Raw genomic sequence first — 21,838 nt, 5'->3', positions numbered from 1 at the left:
AGCACTGAAAACTGCGAAAATATGATACCAAATAATATCAGCCCTTGATATTCCATTTCGACTTCGGTATACCGATTATATTGTTGTATGACGAGCAACAAATAACGATACTGTCTGGAAAAATGTTTATGTATGGATATATCGATATTTTATCATCAGTCCTCCTAACCACCCCCTCCAACTTCGCGTATCAAGCAGTAAATAAAAAAAAACTGCACTGCACAGCAAATAATGAAATACAGGTCGCCACAGTGTCACTGAAATTCTCTCATCATGTTAAATTGAAACCGTACAAGTGCAGGTAGGTCTCGCGCACTGATGTTTCCGTACATATTTGTTTATGTACAGTTACGGAATAACGTATTCATAAATCGTTATTCATGTAGAATAATTGTATTTTGTAGAACGAAAGATCATAATCAGAGATGTTATTTGGTACACTAACAGTAAGGGGTTTCCTTCGTAATCCATATGCATAAAATTATTAACTAGGATAAACTGCTGCAAAAGTAATTAAATTTTCTGTACCGGTTGGCATCACTGAGTGCAGAAAAACATAATGGTACACGAAAAGAAAATTCCAATGTCCATATATATATATATATATATATATATATATATATATATATATATATAATAGCAATGTTAGTCCTCTGTAGTCATTCCTTCTCTATGTGTCACTTGTCTTAAACTCTTCATCATGGACTGGACCTGTTTTGGTAGAATTTGAAGTGCTATTTTGCCATTCACGGCATAGACATTGTTTCAGAGCAGTGTTACTTCGTATTTCATGTTTTCCGCCACTCTTTCAAGTGTACTCCAAAAATGTTCAGCAGGATTAATATCTCTCCACTCGCATGATCGAACGTGAGAACATGGGGAGAATGGTACAAGAACCAGAGATAAGCAATTTCCATTGTACTCTTAGAGTCAGTGTCTTGTTGCAAGTGGCAAATTGTGCCTAAACCCAACCTAGCAACACTTTTTTGCAGTTTTGATATGTTACCTCCGTCAAAAACATCTTGCTCAACACGAGATATAGCAATACATCACTAATCCATACCATAATTCCTTCACTACGGCTTTTCAGGTGATAGGGAAAAGTGTCCTAAAATGACGTGTTACTTCTCATACGACAGTATTGTGATGCCGTTTTTCTAGAGGATAAGCGCAGTCGTGAACAGCACTTGTCTGTATGAACTGTCTGCGTGATGTAGAGGTGCTCCAGTGGCCAGCAAGATTCCCAAATCTGTCCCGTATAGCTTGGACATCAACTCCGACCCAGCACAGGTACCCAGGATATCGAAGACCAGATACAACAGTTGTGGATGAAGTTGAATCAGTAGAGGATATAACGACCTTATGACATCTTTTCCATCCTAATCAATATGTGGGTGTAAGACAGAGGGGATGCATTCGCATACTGATGATTGGGATCACACTGTAAAGTGCTTTTTAAATTTGATTAGATTTTGTAATCACTGCAGTAAGATAACATAGCCGCTCAATTCGTGAAGTTTCATTTTACATTCTTACTTCCCTTTTGAATGATTCACTGTTTTAGTGTTGTGTACATAGTTCCGCGTAGTCAGCGCGTACACAACTTTCCCACTAGAGTGCGCCCCGCTAAGCACATCAACGTAGGTCCAGCGCTTGTCCGTCTCCGCACTACGAGATGGCGCTGTCTTAGAGACGGACCAAATTCTGCTTCCGCTGATCCGCGTATTAATATGTAACACAGCCAATGAAATTGCTGCTAACGTAGAACCTTTTCTCCTCGCGGATCACACTCGTGCAGTGATACCTGAACGCGCGAGGTATTATAACGAGTGTACAGACCTCCGATTAGTCAGTCTGCATTAGTCTGTACCAATCTATAGTCAAGTTTCAGTCTGCACCTAATAAGATTATCATATTCCTGTACATAGCCATGAAGAGAAATGTATAGACACTTTGTCAAGTATCAGAGATATGTGAGAATAAGATTAACGTACCAAGACCAAAGGAACTTCAGATTGTCAATTGTAAACAGCATCCAGAATCAAATAATTTCTATGCTTTTTATTATTTTAATAAATGTGTGTGAAAATTAATCAAGTTCTGTTTAAAGTTGGTCACCGTCAATCTGCTACTCTATGTGTGCAAGTGGCATTTCTATCATCTGACCTAACGGCAGAAGATAAACACGCCACGATAAGACCACGAGACATATTGCTGACACTCACCTACTTCGTTAGAGCGACAAGTCAAATAATCTGATGGTGTGTGTACCGAAGGTCTTACAGCACGCACACCACATTTGTCAGGCAGAATAATTAAAACTGTACACACGGCTGAATGGAAGAGAAGTGGTAATACTATATTCTTTGTTCTCCATTACAAAATATTTAACAGCTGACTTCCTCAACATCCAGCGCTGTGGAGGTAGCAAATCGGTCACATGAATGTTTCGAATATGTCACAGATCAGATGTAGGTTGAATTATCTTGTGAAAACTTTTCCGATAATGTTCATAGCATCTTGATGGAAGACGATCGCTGTTAAATTCCTGAGACTGTGTAGATGGTTGACATTTCATTCGAACGGGCACTTAATACCCACAGCAAGGGTGTAGATATGAAGGATACACACCAAAGACGTTCCTTGGTGATAATTTCGTTGTTGCGTCTGGAAAAGTTGGACCGTATTGGAAAGGCCAGCAGAAAGCTTTATGTGACTGCAGACGAAATGTGTATCCACGACTTCACCTCGAAGATGAATGTATAGCCGAAACTGTTGGCGGCCAAATGTGAAAGAGCACCAGATTGAGCGAAATAGTTCTGACGACGAGAAAATTGATGGATAGCAGTTCTTATGGCTTTAACTTCTCTACTGAAAAGATCTCACGTCTTCTGTTGGAGAAGATAGAACTTCCAGCAGTTGCACCAAGTAATTCTTCTCTTTTATCTAAACAATAATCCCAATTACTATATGGCATCGGTTCCCAAATTTGTCATCTGTTTTAACTGATTTCATGCCGCTTTCTTACCCTTATTAACTTTTCGCTCTCGTACAACTGCTTTAACTGTTTTCTTTGTTTTTTGATAAAATGAATCTCCGTGTATCCTGTAGTTCTTAATAAATGTTTTTGTTATTGTTGTATGCTGGATCACTTGTCATTAAAATTTACTTTGTTTTAGAAAACTTCTGGGACAATGTTTATGGAAGGTCGTGTAATTTCATTGATGGGTATTATTGTTCGTGTCATGTACCATTCACCATATGGTGGTTTACGGAGTTCAAATGAAATGCACACAAAAAATACCTCAACTAATTTTTAGTGAATAAAAAATGTTTTTCCTCCATTAGGTTTATTAGTTTATCACGAATAGCTACTTCCGGTCCTGTATCAATCTTATTGTGTTATACTTGTCTCATGGATCAGTCATTTACGTACGGACCAACTCATCTTATGCAGGCATGATAAAATACTTGATTCAAGCAAAAAGAAGAGCCAATTCCACAGTTTAACAAAACCAGCAGGAGTAACAGGAACTTCCACAAAAAAGTTATGTTTCATGCAACTGACTACTCGGTTTTATTACAAGAAATGTCATTCTCAGAACTTAACTCACCTTAGGAAATTACTACGTAAAAACAAACTATAAAATGCCTCCTACGTGCTACATATTCAATGACTTGTCCTTAGACTGAATGTGTCATTATTCTGAAGTGAGCTACATCGAAGGGCATATCCACATACAAAAATATTGTTTTTACTTCGCTAATTGTTTTTTGCCTTCTTTAGGGCACAATAGCCTCGGTAGCCTTTCCTGGTTCACAAAAAATTAACTAATGACATGATTGCGAAAATCTGGCAATTCTCAGATTATGCAATAAAGTAAAGTATCTGAACTTTTAAACGTTTCTCTTTTAAAACTTTATACATGTTGTAATGCTTTCTACAGCAACACAAAACGACTTGACTACCACACACTACAGCTTCCCGCCAAGTTTGTACACCATAAAGAAGGCAGAGGTACATATGAAGCGAAGAGTCTATATAACTTAAAGAATGAAAAACTGCACGTTACCCTTTTTTTTTGTTTTTGTTTTTGGTGCTTAGCACAACGCGTTTCCAGAATTTATTCCGATTTTCAAGTGCGTTTGTTTATATAAATATTTTCTGTGGTGGTGGTATGTGAGATTTTCTGCCTCTCTTGCACTCCAGTTGCCTTTTTGATGCTATACTGCAGCTGGAAAATCGAATAAATGAATCTTAGATTGCTTTTTACATGCTAACGTTAGAGATCGCATTTTTTTTCTGCTTACAAGTATTGTGCTTCCTCCATTACATGGTATATCAGAAACACGCTAACCATCACTTACACTGTTTGTTTTTGTAATAGGAGAGCTAGTTGGAAAGTATGGAACATTCGGTTGCGAAATGGAAAATACAGTGAAAATCTGATGAAGCTTTGCACAGATGCGTTGGGCACTGTGTCTAGTAAGTCTGTCGGTAGCATGAAGTCGCTCTTTTCAGTTATGAGCTCACAGTGAGGACGTAAAGATGGCTAGAAATTAGCGTCTCCCGCCAAGTATGAGTGCCTGGCGGATTATTTCGCCTGAAGCTATGCAATCCACATAACATAGCTGTCATTCAGTTTGTTGTACACGCCAATTCTCAGCCGCACTCTGCAGGGGCAATGAAGATGCTCCTGCAGCGTTTTCGATGGGAAGTGCCTGATCACCCACAATACAGCAGTAATTGGCTACCACTGAGGTTCATCTCTGCTCAATGGAACCGCTGGCTATGAAAACAATATTTTGACACAGACAACGAGCTGCAGTGCAGAATAGAAAATTGTCGAAAAGCACTGGCGGCTGTCTTCTATAACGAGTGAATTGGAAAAATTGGTACAACGCTACAACAGATGTCTATGTCTGAGCGGCGACTGTGTAGAGAAGTTGCTGGAAAGTGTAGCTAACCGTTGCAAATAAAAAAAGTTATGATTTTCACTGTGGTTTCCATTTCGCGACCGATCGTTCCTTACTTTTCGAATAGCTCTCGTATTACGTTGCTGCTTGTCGCCACGGCGACTTACGTTTTACGGCTATAAATGACTTACTGTTAAAAACCAACAGCTCTGCCAATGAGCGAAACATTTTAAGGGATGGAACAGTTAAACGGCTGATGTGAGCATAGCGTCCCTTGCTGAAGAGTGCTACCATATTTAAACACATGGCAAAGGAAAAGAAAGGAAATTTAGGGAGAAAGCATTTATGTTAACAGAAAACTTCTTAGAATTTTACCGTATTCAACAAACGACTCTTGCACGACAAATAAGTGGGCATGGAATGTCATTAACCAATACTATCCGGTCCACTACGAAAATGAACATGTCCAGGGACAAATAATTGGTTTAGTCTTACGTACGAGAATCCTGAGTACATATATTAAACAAAACTATCCAGGTACTATCGGAAAACGATTATGTTCGTATTGTTAGCCAATTAACAGACATTAGTAATAATTGGAAAGAGCATTTTTTGTGCAAACATAAGCTTTTTAAAAGGTAAAATGCCTATTGACATTAACAAACTAAAAACAGGGTAAATTATAATGTCAGTGCTGCTGGCTGCAGGATTCTAGTGCGAGTCATTTACGAGATATCGTATTTTCAAAAGTTCCCATACCGACACTTGCTTAATAGCTGTGATAGCACTCTCTAAAGAATAACGCAAGTGCATAAGCTAGTTGTATGGATTCTGACGAGCAGCGAGACAGTTGACCATCACAGGCTGTGACCAAAATGACTACTGGCAGCGGCGACACACCCGCTTCCAGTCTGGTATGCAACAACTACTGCACAGTTGCTAATGCTTCAGCGGCCAAGGTAAAGGTCCTCGGCGTCCAGTTCAACGATCTGCAAACAACACGTGAAGACATGCTGCAGAACTTCGTGCACTATGGGCTGCACAATCATCATGGTGGTACCACAGGTTCCAGAGGGACGTCTTCTATCATCTATTAGGAGGCTGCGAAACTTGTGTACTACGAAAAACGGGCCTACGACCTGATGGTTCACTACCTACACCACACCTTTCCACTCCATGGATACTGATGTTCCACATGATGAAGTCAACTGGAATTGTCAGTAAACCAATAGTGCATATTTGGGCTGTTTACCTGTCCATTATCGGCGGATGTGGCTTCATCACTAAACAAGATATTCTTTTAATCGTTTCCCTGCAGCTGTTGATGGAGAGAGTTGTGACAGGGATGGGATCTATGTCGATGGAGAACGCTTGCGCGCTAGCCCAACTCGTGGCACTTCCGAGTGCGATTTGCGCGAGAGCTAACATGCAGATCAACTGCAACAGCAGCAATGAGATTAATTTCTTACCATTCTGTTGTCATTGTTTCCTTCTGTTACGTTATCTATGTGTTACTCTACCATTTTCACGCAACTGCTTGAACAGGCTGATAAATAATTGTTGAGATGGTCGACATCTATTGGGATATCTTGCCGCATACACCCTACAAGAACGAACTGCATTCTTACTACATTTTCCATATTCCATGAGCATGTCCGCTTTTTCTGCATTGGTAAATCCTATCGTCCACTCACTGCCTACTGCTTGAACTGTCACACACTAACTACCTAGCAAGTTGTAATTTACTCCAGTAACATATAAGCACACTGTACGCAAAATAACATCATACCTAGCAAATACACTGGTTGAATGGCACCTAGCTTACTTTAAGCAATTTCGCTGTTTGTCAACGCCACTGACTACATCTACTTCTACATCTACACTCCACTAGCCACCTTACCGTGTCTGGTGAAGGGAACCCTTTAAGTAACAATATCTCGTCTAGACTCGCACTAGAATCCTGCAACAAGCGCTTCTGACATTGTAATGTACCATACTTTTGGTTTGGTAATGTCAATAGACATTGTTCCATTTCAAAAGGTATATGTTTGCACAAAGAAAATATATATATATATATATATATATATATATATATATATATATATATACTGGGTTATTACAAATGATTGAAGCGATTTCACAGCTGTACAATAACTTTATTATTTGAGATATTTTCACAATGCTTTGCACACACATACAAAAACTCAAAAAAATTTTTTAGGCATTCACAAATGTTCGATATGTGCCCCTTTAGTGATTCGGCAGACATCAAGCCGATAATCAAGTTCCTCCCACACTCGGCGCAGCATGTCCCCATCAATGAGTTCGAAAGCATCGTTGATGCGAGCTCGCAGTTCTGGCACGTTTCTTGGCAGAGGAGGTTTAAACACTGAATCTTTAACATAACCCCACAGAAATAAATCGCATGGGGTTAAGTCGGGAGAGCGTGGAGGCTATGACATGAATTGCTGATCATGATCTCCACCACGACCGATCCATCGGTTTTCCAATCTCCTGTTTAAGAAATGCCGAACATCATGATGGAAGTGCGGTGGAGCACCATCCTGTTGAAAGATGAAGTCGGCGCTGTCGGTCTCCAGTTGTGGCATGAGCCAATTTTCCAGCATGTCCAGATAAACGTCTCCTGTAACGTTTTTTTCGCAGAAGAAAAAGGGGCCGTAAACTTTAAACCGTGAGATTGCACAAAACTCGATAACTTTTGGTGAATTGCGAATTTGCTGCACGAATGCGTGAGGATTCTCTACCGCCCAGATTCGCACATTGTGTCTGTTCACTTCACCACTAAGAAAAAATGTTGCTTCATCACTGAAAACAAGTTTCGCACTGAACGCATCCTCTTCCATGAGCTGTTGCAACCGCGCCGAAAATTCAAAGCGTTTGACTTTGTCATCGGGTGTCAGGGCTTGTAGCAATTGTAAACGGTAAGGCTTCTGATTTAGCCTTTTCCGTAAGATTTTCCAAACCGTCGGCTGTGGTACGTTTAGCCCCTGCATGCTTTATTCGTCGACTTCCGCGAGCTACGCGTGAAACTTGCCCGCACGCGTTCAACCGTTTCTTCGCTCACTGCAGGCCGACCCGTTGATTTCCCCCTACAGAGGCATCCAGAAGCTTTAAACTGCGCATACCATCGCCGAATGGAGTTAGCAGTTGGTGGATCTTTGTTGAACTTCGTCCTGAAGGGTCGTTGCACTGTTATGACTGATGTGAGTGCATTTCAAGCACGACATACGCTTTCTCGGCTCCTGTCGTCATTTTGTCTCACTGCGCTCTCGAGCGCTCTGGCGGCAGAAACCTGAAGTGCGGCTTCAGCCGAACAAAACTTTGAGTTTTTCTACGTATCTGTAGTGTGTCGTGACCATATGTCAAGGAATGGTGCTACAGTGAATTTATGAAATCGCTTCAATCATATGTAATAGCCCTATAAATACACACTCCTGGAAATTGAAATAAGAACACCGTGAATTCATTGTCCCAGGAAGGGGAAACTTTATTGACACATTCCTGGGGTCAGATACATCACATGATCACACTGACAGAACCACAGGCACATAGACACAGGCAACAGAGCATGCACAATGTCGGCACTAGTACAGTGTATATCCACCTTTCGCAGCAATGCAGGCTGCTATTCTCCCATGGAGACGATCGTAGAGATGCTGGATGTAGTCCTGTGGAACGGCTTGCCATGCCATTACCACCTGGCGCCTCAGTTGGACCAGCGTTCGTGCTGGACGTGCAGACCGCGTGAGACGACGCTTCATCCAGTCCCAAACATGCTCAATGGGGGACAGATCCGGAGATCTTGCTGGCCAGGATAGTTGACTTACACCTTCTAGAGCACGTTGGGTGGCACGGGATACATGCGGACGTGCATTGTCCTGTTGGAACAGCAAGTTCCCTTGCCGGTCTAGGAATGGTAGAACGATGGGTTCGATGACGGTTTGGATGTACCGTGCACTATTCAGTGTCCCCTCGACGATCACCAGTGGTGTACGGCCAGTGTAGGAGATCGCTCCCCACACCATGATGCCGGGTGTTGGCCCTGTGTGCCTCGGTCGTATGCAGTCCTGATTGTGGCGCTCACCTGCACGGCGCCAAACACGCATACGACCATCACTGGCACCAAGGCAGAAGCGACTCTCATCGCTGAAGACGACACGTCTCCATTCGTCCCTCCATTCACGCCTGTCGTGACACCACTGGAGGCGGGCTGCACGATGTTGGGGCGTGAGCGGAAGACGGCCTAACGGTGTGCGGGACCGTAGCCCAGCTTCATGGAGACGGTTGCGAATGGTCCTCGCCGATACCCTAGGAGCAACAGTGTCCCTAATTTGCTGGGAAGTGGCGGTGCGGTCCCCTACGGCACTGCGTAGGATCCTACGGTCTTGGCGTGCATCCGTGCGTCGCTGCGGTCCGGTCCCAGGTCGACGGGCACGTGCACCTTCCGCCGACCACTGGCGACAACATCGATGTACTGTGGAGACCTCGCGCCCCACGTGTTGAGCAATTCGGCGGTACGTCCACCCGGCCTCCCGCATGCCCACTATACGCCCTCGCTCAAAGTCCGTCAACTGCACATACGGTTGACGTCCACGCTGTCGCGGCATGCTACCAGTGTTAAAGACTGCGATGGAGCTCCGTATGCCACGGCAAACTGGCTGACACTGACGGCGGCGGTGCACAAATGCTGCGCAGCTAGCGCCATTCGACGGCTAACACTGCGGTTCCTGGTGTGTCCGCTGTGCCGTGCGTGTGATCATTGCTTGTACAGCCCTCTCGCAGTGTCCGGAGCAAGTATGGTGGGTCTGACACACCGGTGTCAATGTGTTCTTTTTTCCATTTCCAGGAGAGTATATATATATATATAAGGGTTGGAACTTTAATATTGGCAGCTATTTATTTATAACCCGTTGCCAGCGATGTGGAAGTCGTAGGATACTCTCAGCAGTGCCAGTTGTGTTGGCAGTTCGAGCGGCGCCGTCTATTGCCCGGCGAATTTATAATAGTTCTGAAGCGAATGCCGTGAAGTTTTTCTTCAGTTTAGAAATCGAGTTGAACTCACGACGGCTTAAGTCAGGGGAGTATAGTGGGTGGTATAGCACTTAACAGCCCCATCAGTCAAACAAATCAGTAACAGCTTGCACTGTACGTGCTTGAGCATTGCCCTGCAAAATGATGGTCAGGTCCTGCGGAAAGTGTCTTCACCTCATATTTGGAACACAAGTGACAGAAGTGATGACACTTTCTGCAGGACCTGACCATCATTTTGCAGGACAATGCTCAAGCATCGGGTTATACACAATGCTGGTGACTACTCTGAAGGTCGGTAAAACTTTGAAACAGGTATCTATTTTGTACGAGCGGTAAATAAATAGTTGCCACTATTAAAGTTCCAACCCTCGTAATTCTGTCTATATCCGAGTCCCGCTCCAGCTACTGCTGGGTCTGGGTGCTGACGAGTCCTCTCCATTTGTCTCGGTCCTCCCACCACTTTTCTTCCTCCTCTTGCTGCCAGGTCACACCTCTCCTTTCAACAGATATTCTCACTCCCATTTTCCACCGTGTTCTTCGGCGCCTTCTAGGTCTTTTCCCATCCATCTTTAGTTCTTCCATAATTTTGGGGAGTCTTTGCCCATGCATCCTCTTAAAATGCCCATACCATCTTAATCTCTTTCTTTCAATTTCTTCTCTCATCCTTTTTTGTTTGAGGTCCTTTCTAATCTCTACATTCCTTACTCTGTCCATTCTTGTTTTTCCCTTAACTGCTCTGAGAAATTTCATTTCCCCTGCTTGCAGTCTGCTCCAGTCCCTTTCTGTCATTGTCCACGTTTCTCCACCATAGGTGACAATAGGGATGCAATAATTCTTATACATAAGGAGTTTTGCTCTTTCTGAAACTTCATTGTTCCAAATCAGATGTTTTATTGTTTGGTAGAAATTGCCTCCCTTCTGTAACCTCCTATTAATTTCGTTAGTTATTCTTCCATCCCTAGATATTTCACTCCCTAAATAAGTGAAACTTTCTACCACTTTGAGGGGTTCTCCATTCGAGGTAATATTTCCGTTGATTCCTTTCTCCCTCCCTCGTAATTATGAAGCGAAAAAGCAGACCTATTTCAAGGTTGCTTTTATTACTGTCTGTAAGTTCTTTAATACACAACACGAACAACCACCCTGGCGACACGAGTACCTAGAACACTCCTGAATTTACCATACATCTATCGATGACTCGCATCCTTCTTACCAATAAATCCTTATTGCATTCATAAATTTTGTTTGGTACCCCGTATAAACGTACTTTTTTTCATCAATGTTGGTGTGGTACAAACTCAAATGCCTGTCCTTGATCCGTGGCTGTCAGGATGTCGTGCGAGAAAAGCTGAAGTTGGGTCTCCAATGAGCCATGTTTTCGGAATCCATACTGGCATTCTTCACCAACGGAGAGGTGTGGGTTGATCTTTCTCCAGCTACTGGGTGCAATCTTTTTCCTTTTAATTAAAATGGAATCTATCTCGGCCGCAATTTCTGTACAGAAGATGACATGGATCCCATGGGGCCCTGGAACCTTGCTTACTTTCAGCAATTTCACTGTTTGTCAACGCCGTTGACTACATCTACGTCCAGATCTATACTCCACCAGCTACCTTACCGTGCCTGGCAAAGGGTACATTGTGAAACACTGTCACTGCCCTTTTTCTTGTTGCAGTGGCATATGGTTTGCAGGAAGAACGAGTGCTGGTAAGCCTCCATGTAGGGCGAATCTTTCTAATCTTATCTTGATGGTGTTTTCACGAGATACACATAGGAGGAAGAAATAAACTGGATGACTGTTTTAGCAACGTACGGTCTCGTGATGCAAAATGCCTCTCTTGTAGCATCTACCACTAGAGTAGCTACCTTTTTTTTATCGCCTCCATTCCCCTCATCAATTCTTTCTGGAATGGATCCAGAATTGTCGAGCAGTATTCAAGTATTGGTCCAGCTAGTGTAATTTCCTCAGATGTTTTCCCCTCAATCTGTCTGGCATCTGCTCTATCCGCAGTTAGTTTTGTGGAGTCGTTCCACTTCAGATGGCTTCGAACGTACTAGGGTAATCTCAAAACTAAGGTCTCCTGCTTTTTATACGTACATAGACCTGTTTATTTCTACAATTGTCTACATAAGTTTACAGCTTGAACATTTAGCTATTTTTCGGCATAATCACCATTTCTGTCGACGCATGTTTGTAGGCGCTGTGGCAGTTTCTGTATGCCCATGTCATACCATCTCGTCACCATGCTGTTCAGAAAGTTATGAACCTCTTCTTTCACCTCGTCGTCGGAGCTGAATCGCTTTCCGGCCAAATGTTCTTTTAACCTAGGGAACAGGTGGTAGCCACTGCACGCCAAGTCAGGACTATAGGGTGGGTGGGTGATTATGTTCCACTGAAACTGTTAAAGGAGAGCAACGGTTTGCCGAGCGATGTCTGGGCGAGCGTTGTCATGGAGAATGTGTACACCCTTGCTCAACATTCCTCTTCTCCGGTTCTGAATTGCCCGTTTGAGTTTTTTCAGAATCTCACAGTACCTGTCAGCTTTAATTGTGGTCCCAGTGATTCAGCTCCGATGACGAGGTGAAAGAAGAGGTTCATAAGTTTCTGAACAGCAAGGCGGCGAGGAGGTATGACATGGGCGTACAAAAACAGCCACAGCGTCTACAAAGATGCATCGACAGAAACGGTGATTATGTCGAAAAATAGCTAAATGTTCAAGCTGTATACTGTTATAAACCATTGCAGAAATAAAGAGGTCTACGTACTTATAAAAAAATAGGAGACGTTACCGTAAATCCTTTGGAGTTCTCCCTCCATTTCGCTACAATTTTTCTAGTGCTGCGGCTTCTCTGTGTGCATCGGTATCATCCACGAAAAGCCTCGTAGAACTTTCAACGTTATCTACTCGGTCATTTGTGTATATTGTGAAACGTAACGGTCCTATAACACATTCTTGGAATGTCTGAAGACTTCTGTCCGCTAAAACTCTTCAGTTCAGTTACACATTGGTCTGATATTCCGTATGCTCGTAATTTGATTGTTGTGGCAGTGTGGAACGGTGCTGAACGACCTCCGGAAGTCAAGGAACGCGCCATCTGCCTGGACGGCTCTAAACAGGACGTTTATAATTAAAGTTTCTGTCTTGAGCCAGTGTAGACAGAAAATTGTTTACCGTATGGGTACCTAGCTTTAAAAGGATCGTGTTCATAGTGTGCGCTGCGAGATTTGGGTCGTTAGGAGTGTTAGCGTCGCGATTTGCCGTTAGTGGTAAGGTGACGTGGGATTGAAAGACAAATATCAGTGTGTTTTACAGCTGCAGACTATCAGCTTGGGGCTGGGCAAAGTGAGAAGGACCTTACTTGTATAATTGTTTTGTCGAAACAGCACCAAAAGTGTTGCTGCTATGGGCGAATATCGACATACTGAAAGAATACGGAGGGGTCCGGGATCCTCTTACCGCACCGTGGTTGAAGAACATGATTCGGAAGTTCGAATTAACTGGCGATTTGGGAATTACTCCTGGAAGAGTCCGACGGGCAATTAGGCCACACATTATTGACGAAGCCACCGTTGTCATGGCTGAGAATGCTGGATGCAGTGTGCGATCTTAAGCAATGCGGGAACTGCCTCGCGACAGCTGAATCTTACATGCTCCATCGATCGAAAAGTGAAGCGAACAACTGTGAAATAGTATTTGTACAAACTTCATATTACTCACCAACTTTTGCCGCCTGACATTTGTAACCTGGAATATAAACAATGTACACAATTAACAAATGTTACTCTACCGTGTGAAAATTATTATGTGTTTCTTTCAATCGTTTATTCGTTATTTCTCATCCACAAGTCCTTACAAACGTTACCGCGAAGTTTCACTGTTCTACGATCAGTCATTTTTCATGAGGCCTTCTCAAGTAGAGAACGTTTAATTATAACCACCGGTGTAGTGCTTTCTGGATCTCTTGAACAAACAGAGCGAGCTGGGTTTTCACAAATTCGTTGTTTTCGGAACCCTTGCTGACTCCTACACAGCAGATTTCCGGTGTCCAGAAATGTTATGAGGCTAACATAGTCCAGCGTCACATCCTGGAACGTGACTGTTACCAGCAACTGCGAGTAAGTTTCCAGTTAATGAAATAAGACAGCCAATCAGTTGCTGGAGTTTATTTATTTATAGACCTGACCCATCTTTCGATACCGTTCTTCAGAAAAACGAGTTACTTGGATTACATCACGTAAAACGTGTTACATCCATCACAAGCTGAGGTGGCCAAGTCACATACAGGCAATGTAAATAAAATATCCATCAGAACTACAAAGATTAAAACTGTGGAGTCTGGCCCACTCGTCTCGTATAGCTTGACTGTAGGATGCTGCATTCTCGGAATGCTATACAACAAGTCAGTCAAAATCACATTAATAGTTTTTATTAGAAACAAGAATATTAAGAATACTACAACGGTGTCGCAAGCGATAGGCGGCATGCAACATAAATCGCAGTCCTTCGCTATATACAGTGTTATGCAAATTTGACACACAATTTGTGGATCACTAATAACTGCTATCGTAGCGTTCTCTGCTAGGCCTGTCCATATGCTGTCCCGATACTGAGCGGCCGAGGCTGGCAGGAGCGGCTCTTAAAGTATATTCTCCTCTGGTAGAGGCCGCTCCTGTCGTTCTGCGGTCCTAATCAGCGCACCATCGGTCGACGTCGTTTCACTGCCTTCTCTTCTCTTGCATTCTTCACCTTCCTTCTGGCGCTTGTGGTTACGCCAGAACAAAAAAGCTATGGAATCAAAAAGACTAACGTCAAATTAATGTCAGTGTAAAAATAAATAAATTTCAGCAACTGATTGACTTACTACTTTATTAATTGATAATATGTCAAAGCAGAGTGTATGGGTGTATCTTGGGGATCTCCTCCCAAATCCCTAGACCGATTTCAACCAAATTAGACACAGAAACAACAGGCCTCGAGTGTAGCAGCACAGTGCTGTTTACAACTTCTTGTCTCCAATAGGAGCGGAGATACCACCAAAAACGTGTTTTTTCAACTCCTCGCTTATAGTGAGAAATGGTTTTATGAGCCCCGACAAGTAGACTATGGTGCATGACAAGCATGTTCTGTTCTATCGACCAGCTTTGCATGATGTCATGTGCTTCAGGGCCAAATAAATGATTTTAGTCCCCTGATAGGTAGATTGCCCTGTACAAGAGATGTGTTGCGGGAGAGGTATTGGCCTACTTCATTTAACTATATTCCAAGGGCTACATGTGCTGATGATTATGTCTAGTGACAGGTTGAGATGGATAATGGAGTGGACGGACAGAGTGGTGGAGGGGAAGAGATGGACAAAGAGAGGGGCAGAGAGGAAAACGTATGAGGAAGGTGGAAGGGATTGAAAGCTAATGTACAGATTAGAAAAAAAAGGAGGGGATGCAGAAATGGAAAGAGAGAGGGGAGCACGATATATCAGAGGATGAAGCAAAGAAGATACGGTCAAAGGTAGGCGGTGGAGGAAGTGGTTGGAGAGGGATGGGAGGAGGAGATGAAGAAACAGAGGGATTGTGGAGGAGGAAATAGTGATGGGAGGATGAGGTGGATAGACAGATAGAGAAAGAGGCAGACATAGAGAGGGAAGACGCAGGTGTGTTGAATATACTTGTCAAGAACATACATAGAAGAAGCAGCAGGAAAAAGTCTACTAATATGATATAATACTAATACGTCGTAGCAGTGACATGTATAGGACTCATCGTTGTGATTTGAGAAGAAAACAAGGGAAGTACCACTTGAAAAGTGTCAAAACCCCGGAACTGGCTTCCTGTAACAAATTAGCAGGCATGCTTACCCAAGACTATAGCAGCTTAGGTAGAGGAAGAGATGGTTTTTTACTTTACAAGTATTCACGAGGCTGGGGAACACAACGAAAGGAAACTAACTCAACTAATTTCTTCAGCGAAACCCCTGTGCAAAGAGGCAGTGCCAGGCAATGATAGTTTGTTCCCTTCGCCGTAGGCCTAGGAGATACTGGTGGAAGACGGGCATATTGTGATGCAGATGGCGTGTTGCGGCGCTGCCTAGCGAGTGCTCGCAGGCGGCTCCTTCAGTGTGGCTTGGCGTGCACGGAGGGGAGGCGCGCCTTGTCTCGTGTGGGGCCGCGGCCTTGGCAGAGTGCCGGCGAGGAGCCTCTAATGGCGCCGTGAGAGCCTCAGCGGCCCCACCTCCACACACACCCACACACAGCAGCGGGGTGTTACACAAGGCACCGCGTGGCCCGCTCTTTGAGTAATGCACACCTTAACAGCATTTGAGTGCTGGATGGCGCAACGACAGCGAAAACTAGCGAAGATGCATTTCAAGAACTGAAGCTGGAGCTAGTGTGTTTCGTAACAACTGTGACAGTCATTACGAAACAAATAACTCCTATTGTTTAGTGTTGACTTTGAGTGTTAGAGTCAGATTACCTTCTAGAGACCACAAGCCAAATTTAAACAATAAACAGTTATTCATATATTGATTGACGTCCCTAAAAATTCCTGAATCATTTTTATACATATACAGGATGGTCCATTGATCGTGACTGGGCCAAATATCTCACGAAATAAGCTTCAAACGAAAAAACTACAAAGAACGAAACTCGTCTAGCTTGAACGGGGAAACCACATGGCGCTATAGTTGGCCCGCTCTATCACGCTGCCATAGGTCAAACGGATATCAACTGCGTTTTTTTAAACAGGAACCCCCATTTTTTTTATTACATATTCGTGTAGTACGTAAAGAAATATGAATGTTTTAGTTGGACCACTTTTTCCGCTTTGTGATAGATGGCGCTGTAAAACTCAGAAACGTATAAGTACGTGGTATCACGTAACATTCCGCCAGTGCGGACGGTATTTGCTTGTTCATACATTGCCTGTGTTAAAATGGGCCGTTTACCAGTTACGGAAAAGGTCGACATCGTGGTGATGTATGGCTATTGTGATCAAAATGCCCAACGGGAGTGTGCTGTGTATGCTGCTCGGTATCCTAGACGACATCATCCAAATGTCCGGACCGTTCGCCGGATAGTTTCAGGAAACAGGAAGTGTTCAGTCACATATGAAACGTCAACCACGACCTGCAACAAATGATGATGCCCAAGTAGGTGTTTTAGCTGCTGTCGCGGCTAATCCGCAGGTCAGTAGCAGACAGTCTGCGCGAGAATCGGTAAACTCAAAAACCTCGGTGTTGAGAATGCTACATCAACATCGATTGCACCCGTACCATATTTCTATGCACCAGGAATTGCGTGGCGACGACTTTGAACGTCGTGTACAGTTCTGCCACTGGGCACAAGAGAAATTACGGGACGATGGCAGATTTTTTGCACGCGTTCTATTTAGCGACGAAGCGTCATTCACCAACAGTGGTAACGTAAACCGTCATAAGATACACTACTGGGCAACGGAAAACCCACGATGACTGCGACAAGCGGAACATCAGCGACCTTGGTGGGTTAATGTATGGTGCGGAATTATGGGAGGAAGGATAATTGTCCCCCATTTTATCGATGGCAATCTAAATGGTGCAATGTATGCTGATTTCCTACGTAATGTTCTACCAACGTTACTACAAGATGTTTCACTGCATGACAGAATGGCGATGTACTTCCAACATGATGGATGTCCGGCACATAGCTCGCGTGCAGTTGAAGCAGTATTGAGTAGCATGTTTCATGACAGGTGGATTGGTTGTCGAAACACCATACAATGGCCCGCACGTTCATCGGATCTGACGTCCTCGGATTTCTTTTTGTGCGGAAAGTTGAAGGGTATTTGCTAACGTGATCCACCGACAACGCCTGACAACATGCGTCAGCGCATTGTCAATGCATATGCTAACATTACGGAAGGCGAACTACTCGCTGTTGAGAGGAATGTCGTTACAGGTATTGCCAAATGCATTGAGGTTGACGGACATCATTTTGAGCATTTATTGCATTAATGTGGTATTTACACGTAATCACGCTGTAACAGCATGCGTTCTCAGAAATGATAAGTTTACAAAGGTACATGTATCACACTGGAACAACCGAAATAAAATGTTCAAACGTACCTACGTTCTGTATTTTAATTTGAAAAACCTACCTGTTACCAACTGTTCGTCTAAAATTGAGAACCATATGTTAATGACTATTTCAGCGCCATCTATCACAAAGCGAAAAAAGTGGTCCAACTAAAGCATTCATATTTCTTTACGTACTACACAAATATGTAATAAAAAATGGGGGTTCCTATTTGAGAAAACCCAGCTGATATCCGTTTGACCTATGGCAGCGCCATGTAGAGTGCCAACTATAGCGCCATGTGGTTTCCCCCTTCAAGCTAGACAAGTTTCGTTCTTTGTAATTTTTTCGTTTCGCGCTTATTTCGTGAGATATTTGGCCCGTCACGATCATTGGTCCACCCTCTATACATTTCTGCGAGCAGTGTGTCATAGACAAACATTAGTTTGTTCACAAGACATAATAACTCATGGGTAAAAGTTAAATATTGCATTATTTCAGTTGAGGAACATAATAGAAACCTCCCATTGCACTGAAAATTGCATAATATTTCTGAGTATTGTTTCATTACTCTTATTTATCAAGGTAAGACGTTACTAAGAAACATTATAAATTTTAAAAATTACAAAAGTTATGAATGGGATGTCTGATCTTTGTCATATCCGAAAGAACAGACCATCATTTTGATCCTGCAGCTACTACAAATCAAGACATAAAAGAATTAAGGACATTAACTGCTAGTGGACATTGACTTACATCAAAGGGGAAAATTGAAAATTTGTGCCAGACTAGGATTCGAACCTGGGTTTTCTGCTTACAAGGCAAATGCGCTGACCACTACGCCATCCAGACACAATGGTCACAATAACTGCACAGACTACCCTGCTACGCTTGCCATCAAACTCAAATTCTCAACTAACACCACAAGCTACTTATGTCGTGCCTCTGCTCATTAGCGTCATTACTGCCGCGCGGTGGATGACTCGGTACTAGGTGCTTCAGTCCGGAACCACGCGGCTACTACGGTCGCAGGGAGGGAATCATTGGCCGTCATCTCCTCAATCATACATGGCGTAGTGGTCAGCGCTTCTCATTAGTAAGCAACAGACCTGAGCTCGAATACTGGTCTGGCACAAATTTTCATCATACCCCATTAATATAAATTAATGCGCACTGACAGCTAAAATCTTAAATTCTTTTGTGTCTTGCAAAGGGTATACTGAAACGAAAAAGAAAGCGAATATAGTTGTATTTAAGGATTATGAAACTTACTGGAACACTTTTATTACTGAAGTTAAGAGAAAGAACACTTTGAATTTGTCAGACTTGAATAAGCAGGTTCACTGCAGCTGATCCTTCTTTCTTGTTTCTGTTTTCCACTGAGGTAGTGGCTGAACTGCTTTTCCTCTTCTTCTTTTTTTTCTCTACTTTATAACTTTCCTCTTCCTCAGTTTCCTGAATTCCAAATACGGGTTTTCTCGTTTTAGTTTAATTGTGCATCAGATTTTCGGGTGTATCAATGTTAAAGGATTTACATCACAGAATTTTATTCGCCATTCCTCTTCACAAATAATGTCTGCAGCAGCAACTGAATAGGAATCGGAGAACAACAGTATTTTAGTGCCATTTTACAAAGCATGCTCAACTCGTCGGGAACTTCTTGTTGATGGGTATTCCTGTCACAAGTACTTATTCTGAGGATGAAAAGCAGCTCACTTATTCATACTGCCAAGTGTTGTGAATAAGATTAAGTCAAAATCAAAATGAAACACAGTCCACTTTAGGGACAAACATAATCTGAAAGTAAGTGGTATATCATATAAGGGGTTGCTGGAAAGTATATCTGAATTGTAAAAATGTCCTGTTGCTTTTGTTGTTCTTCGGCAAACAGCAGCATCGGGGAAGCTGTCCAAAGTGGCACCTGACACCGAGATGTCCACGAAAGAGGAATGCGTCAGATTCCGTACTGCTGAACAAATTATGTCAATTGAAATCGATGAGATGATGCAGCACATTTTAGTAAGACACGGCGTTGGGCGCTGCATTTCAGAAGTGGTGGAAACGATGTGCGCTTGAAGACACGTCCTGGTCGACTCTCTTCAGCTACCATCCTTAAAGACGAACAGCTTATCGATCATGTCATCCTTGATCGTCGGCTGATGATGAATGATGGATGTAATACCTTAAACAAGGTGTTACGCAGTCTCTGTTATGGAAAAGGTTGTGCGACATGGGCCTCGTTGATGCTTACACAAAACGAGACCAATCATGGAATGTAAAATTATCGGGACTTGCTTGAGCAGTATGAGACTGAAGTTTCTGAATACTGTCGTCACCGAAGATGAGACGTAGTGTTCTTACAGCTAACCAGAATCCAAAAGACAGTCCATGGAGTGGCAACATGCAAATCCTCTAACAAAGAAGGCGTTCAAGACTCGGCAATCTGCAAGAACAGTCACGTGCGTAGTCTTCTGGAACAGGCCCTCGTATGTCTTGGAGTTTAAAGCAACTATCAGTTCGTTATTTATATGAACATATGTTGTCTATTATTTGCATACTTCCGAAAGAAGATACACCACACGGAATCTACAACTATTGGTTCAAATGGCTCTGAGGACTATGGTACTTAGCTTCTGAGTCATCAGTCCCCTAGAACTTAGAACTACTTAAACCTAACTAACCTAAGGACATCACACACATCCATGCCCGAGGCAGGATTCGAAACTGCGACCATAGCGGTCGCGCGGTTCCAGACTGTAGCCCCTGGAATCGCTAGGCCACTACGGCCGGCAATCTGCAACTGTGATACATTTTATGTGTAAACTGAAGGTAGAGGGGGAGAGGGAGAAAGGAAAGGAAAGGGATTTGCTGATGTCAACTACATCAGAACATTGAAACTTCCTGGCAGATTAAAACTTTGTTCCAGACCGAGACTCGAGCTCGGGACTTTGCCTTAGGGGTGTGAGCAAGTGATGTACTGACTGAGCTACCCAAGCACGACTCACGACCCGCCCTCACAGCTTCAGATCTACAATTTCCTTGAATCATACTTCCAGACTTCACAGAAGCTCTTCTGCGAACCTTGCAGATCTAGCACTCCTGCAAGAAAGGTTATTGTGGAGACATGGCTTAGCCAGAGCCTGGGGTATGTTTCCAGAATGAGATTTTTACTCTGCAGCGGAGTATGCGCTGGTATGAAACTTTATGGCGGATTAAAACTGTCGACCTCCGTCGGTAGAGCACTTGCCTGCGAAAGGCAAAGGTCCCGAGTTCGAGTCTCAGTCCGCCACATAGTTTTAATCTGCCAAGAAGTTTCATATCAGCACACCCTCCGCTGCAGAGTGAAAATCTCATTCTGGAAGCATCAGAACATTATGCGCAATCAGCGGCGACAAGTGAAAATGTGAGCTGGACTAGGATTCGAACCTGAGATCTCCTGCTTAGTAGGTACGTACGCCAACCACTGCGCCACCCGGGACACAGGTTATCGTAACTGCGCAGGCTGTTTAGTCGTGCCTCACTACCGATCCACATTGCCACCGAGTGTCAGTTATCCGCAGTCCATTTCCTCCATGATCGCTATTCTAGATTCCCGCAGGAGGTCGGATCTACTTGTGCATCTGTTCTGAAGAAGGTTGACCCACTGTCCATCTAAGCGAGTCAGTTATATGAATGCATGGTGTGTGTCCTTTTGAAAATGTCCGAAAGAACAGGCACTACGTATTCATATAACTGATTCGCCTAGATGGACAATGGCTCTATCTTCTTCAGTGCGGATGCACAAATACGTGGGACCTCCTGCGGAAATCTCAGAGTAGAA

General features: G+C 43.3%; 1 protein-coding gene and 1 non-coding gene across 3 annotated transcripts in view; one reads left to right on the top strand and one right to left on the bottom strand.

The window, feature by feature from the left end:
* LOC126091972 (inactive dipeptidyl peptidase 10-like) overlaps positions 1-21,838 on the top strand; it is a 1,178,675-nt gene that overhangs the window by 244,390 nt on the left and 912,447 nt on the right. The window lies entirely within an intron of this gene.
* Positions 18,798-18,870, bottom strand: Trnat-ugu (transfer RNA threonine (anticodon UGU)). Its single transcript has one exon. It is a non-coding gene; the product is annotated as a tRNA-Thr (tRNA).

Source organism: Schistocerca cancellata, chromosome 7 (assembly GCF_023864275.1).
Source record: "Schistocerca cancellata isolate TAMUIC-IGC-003103 chromosome 7, iqSchCanc2.1, whole genome shotgun sequence".
NCBI classification, from domain to species: Eukaryota; Metazoa; Arthropoda; class Insecta; order Orthoptera; family Acrididae; genus Schistocerca; species Schistocerca cancellata.
Note: the sequence above shows the minus strand (reverse complement) of the source record. Positions and strands in the feature narration are given on the sequence as shown.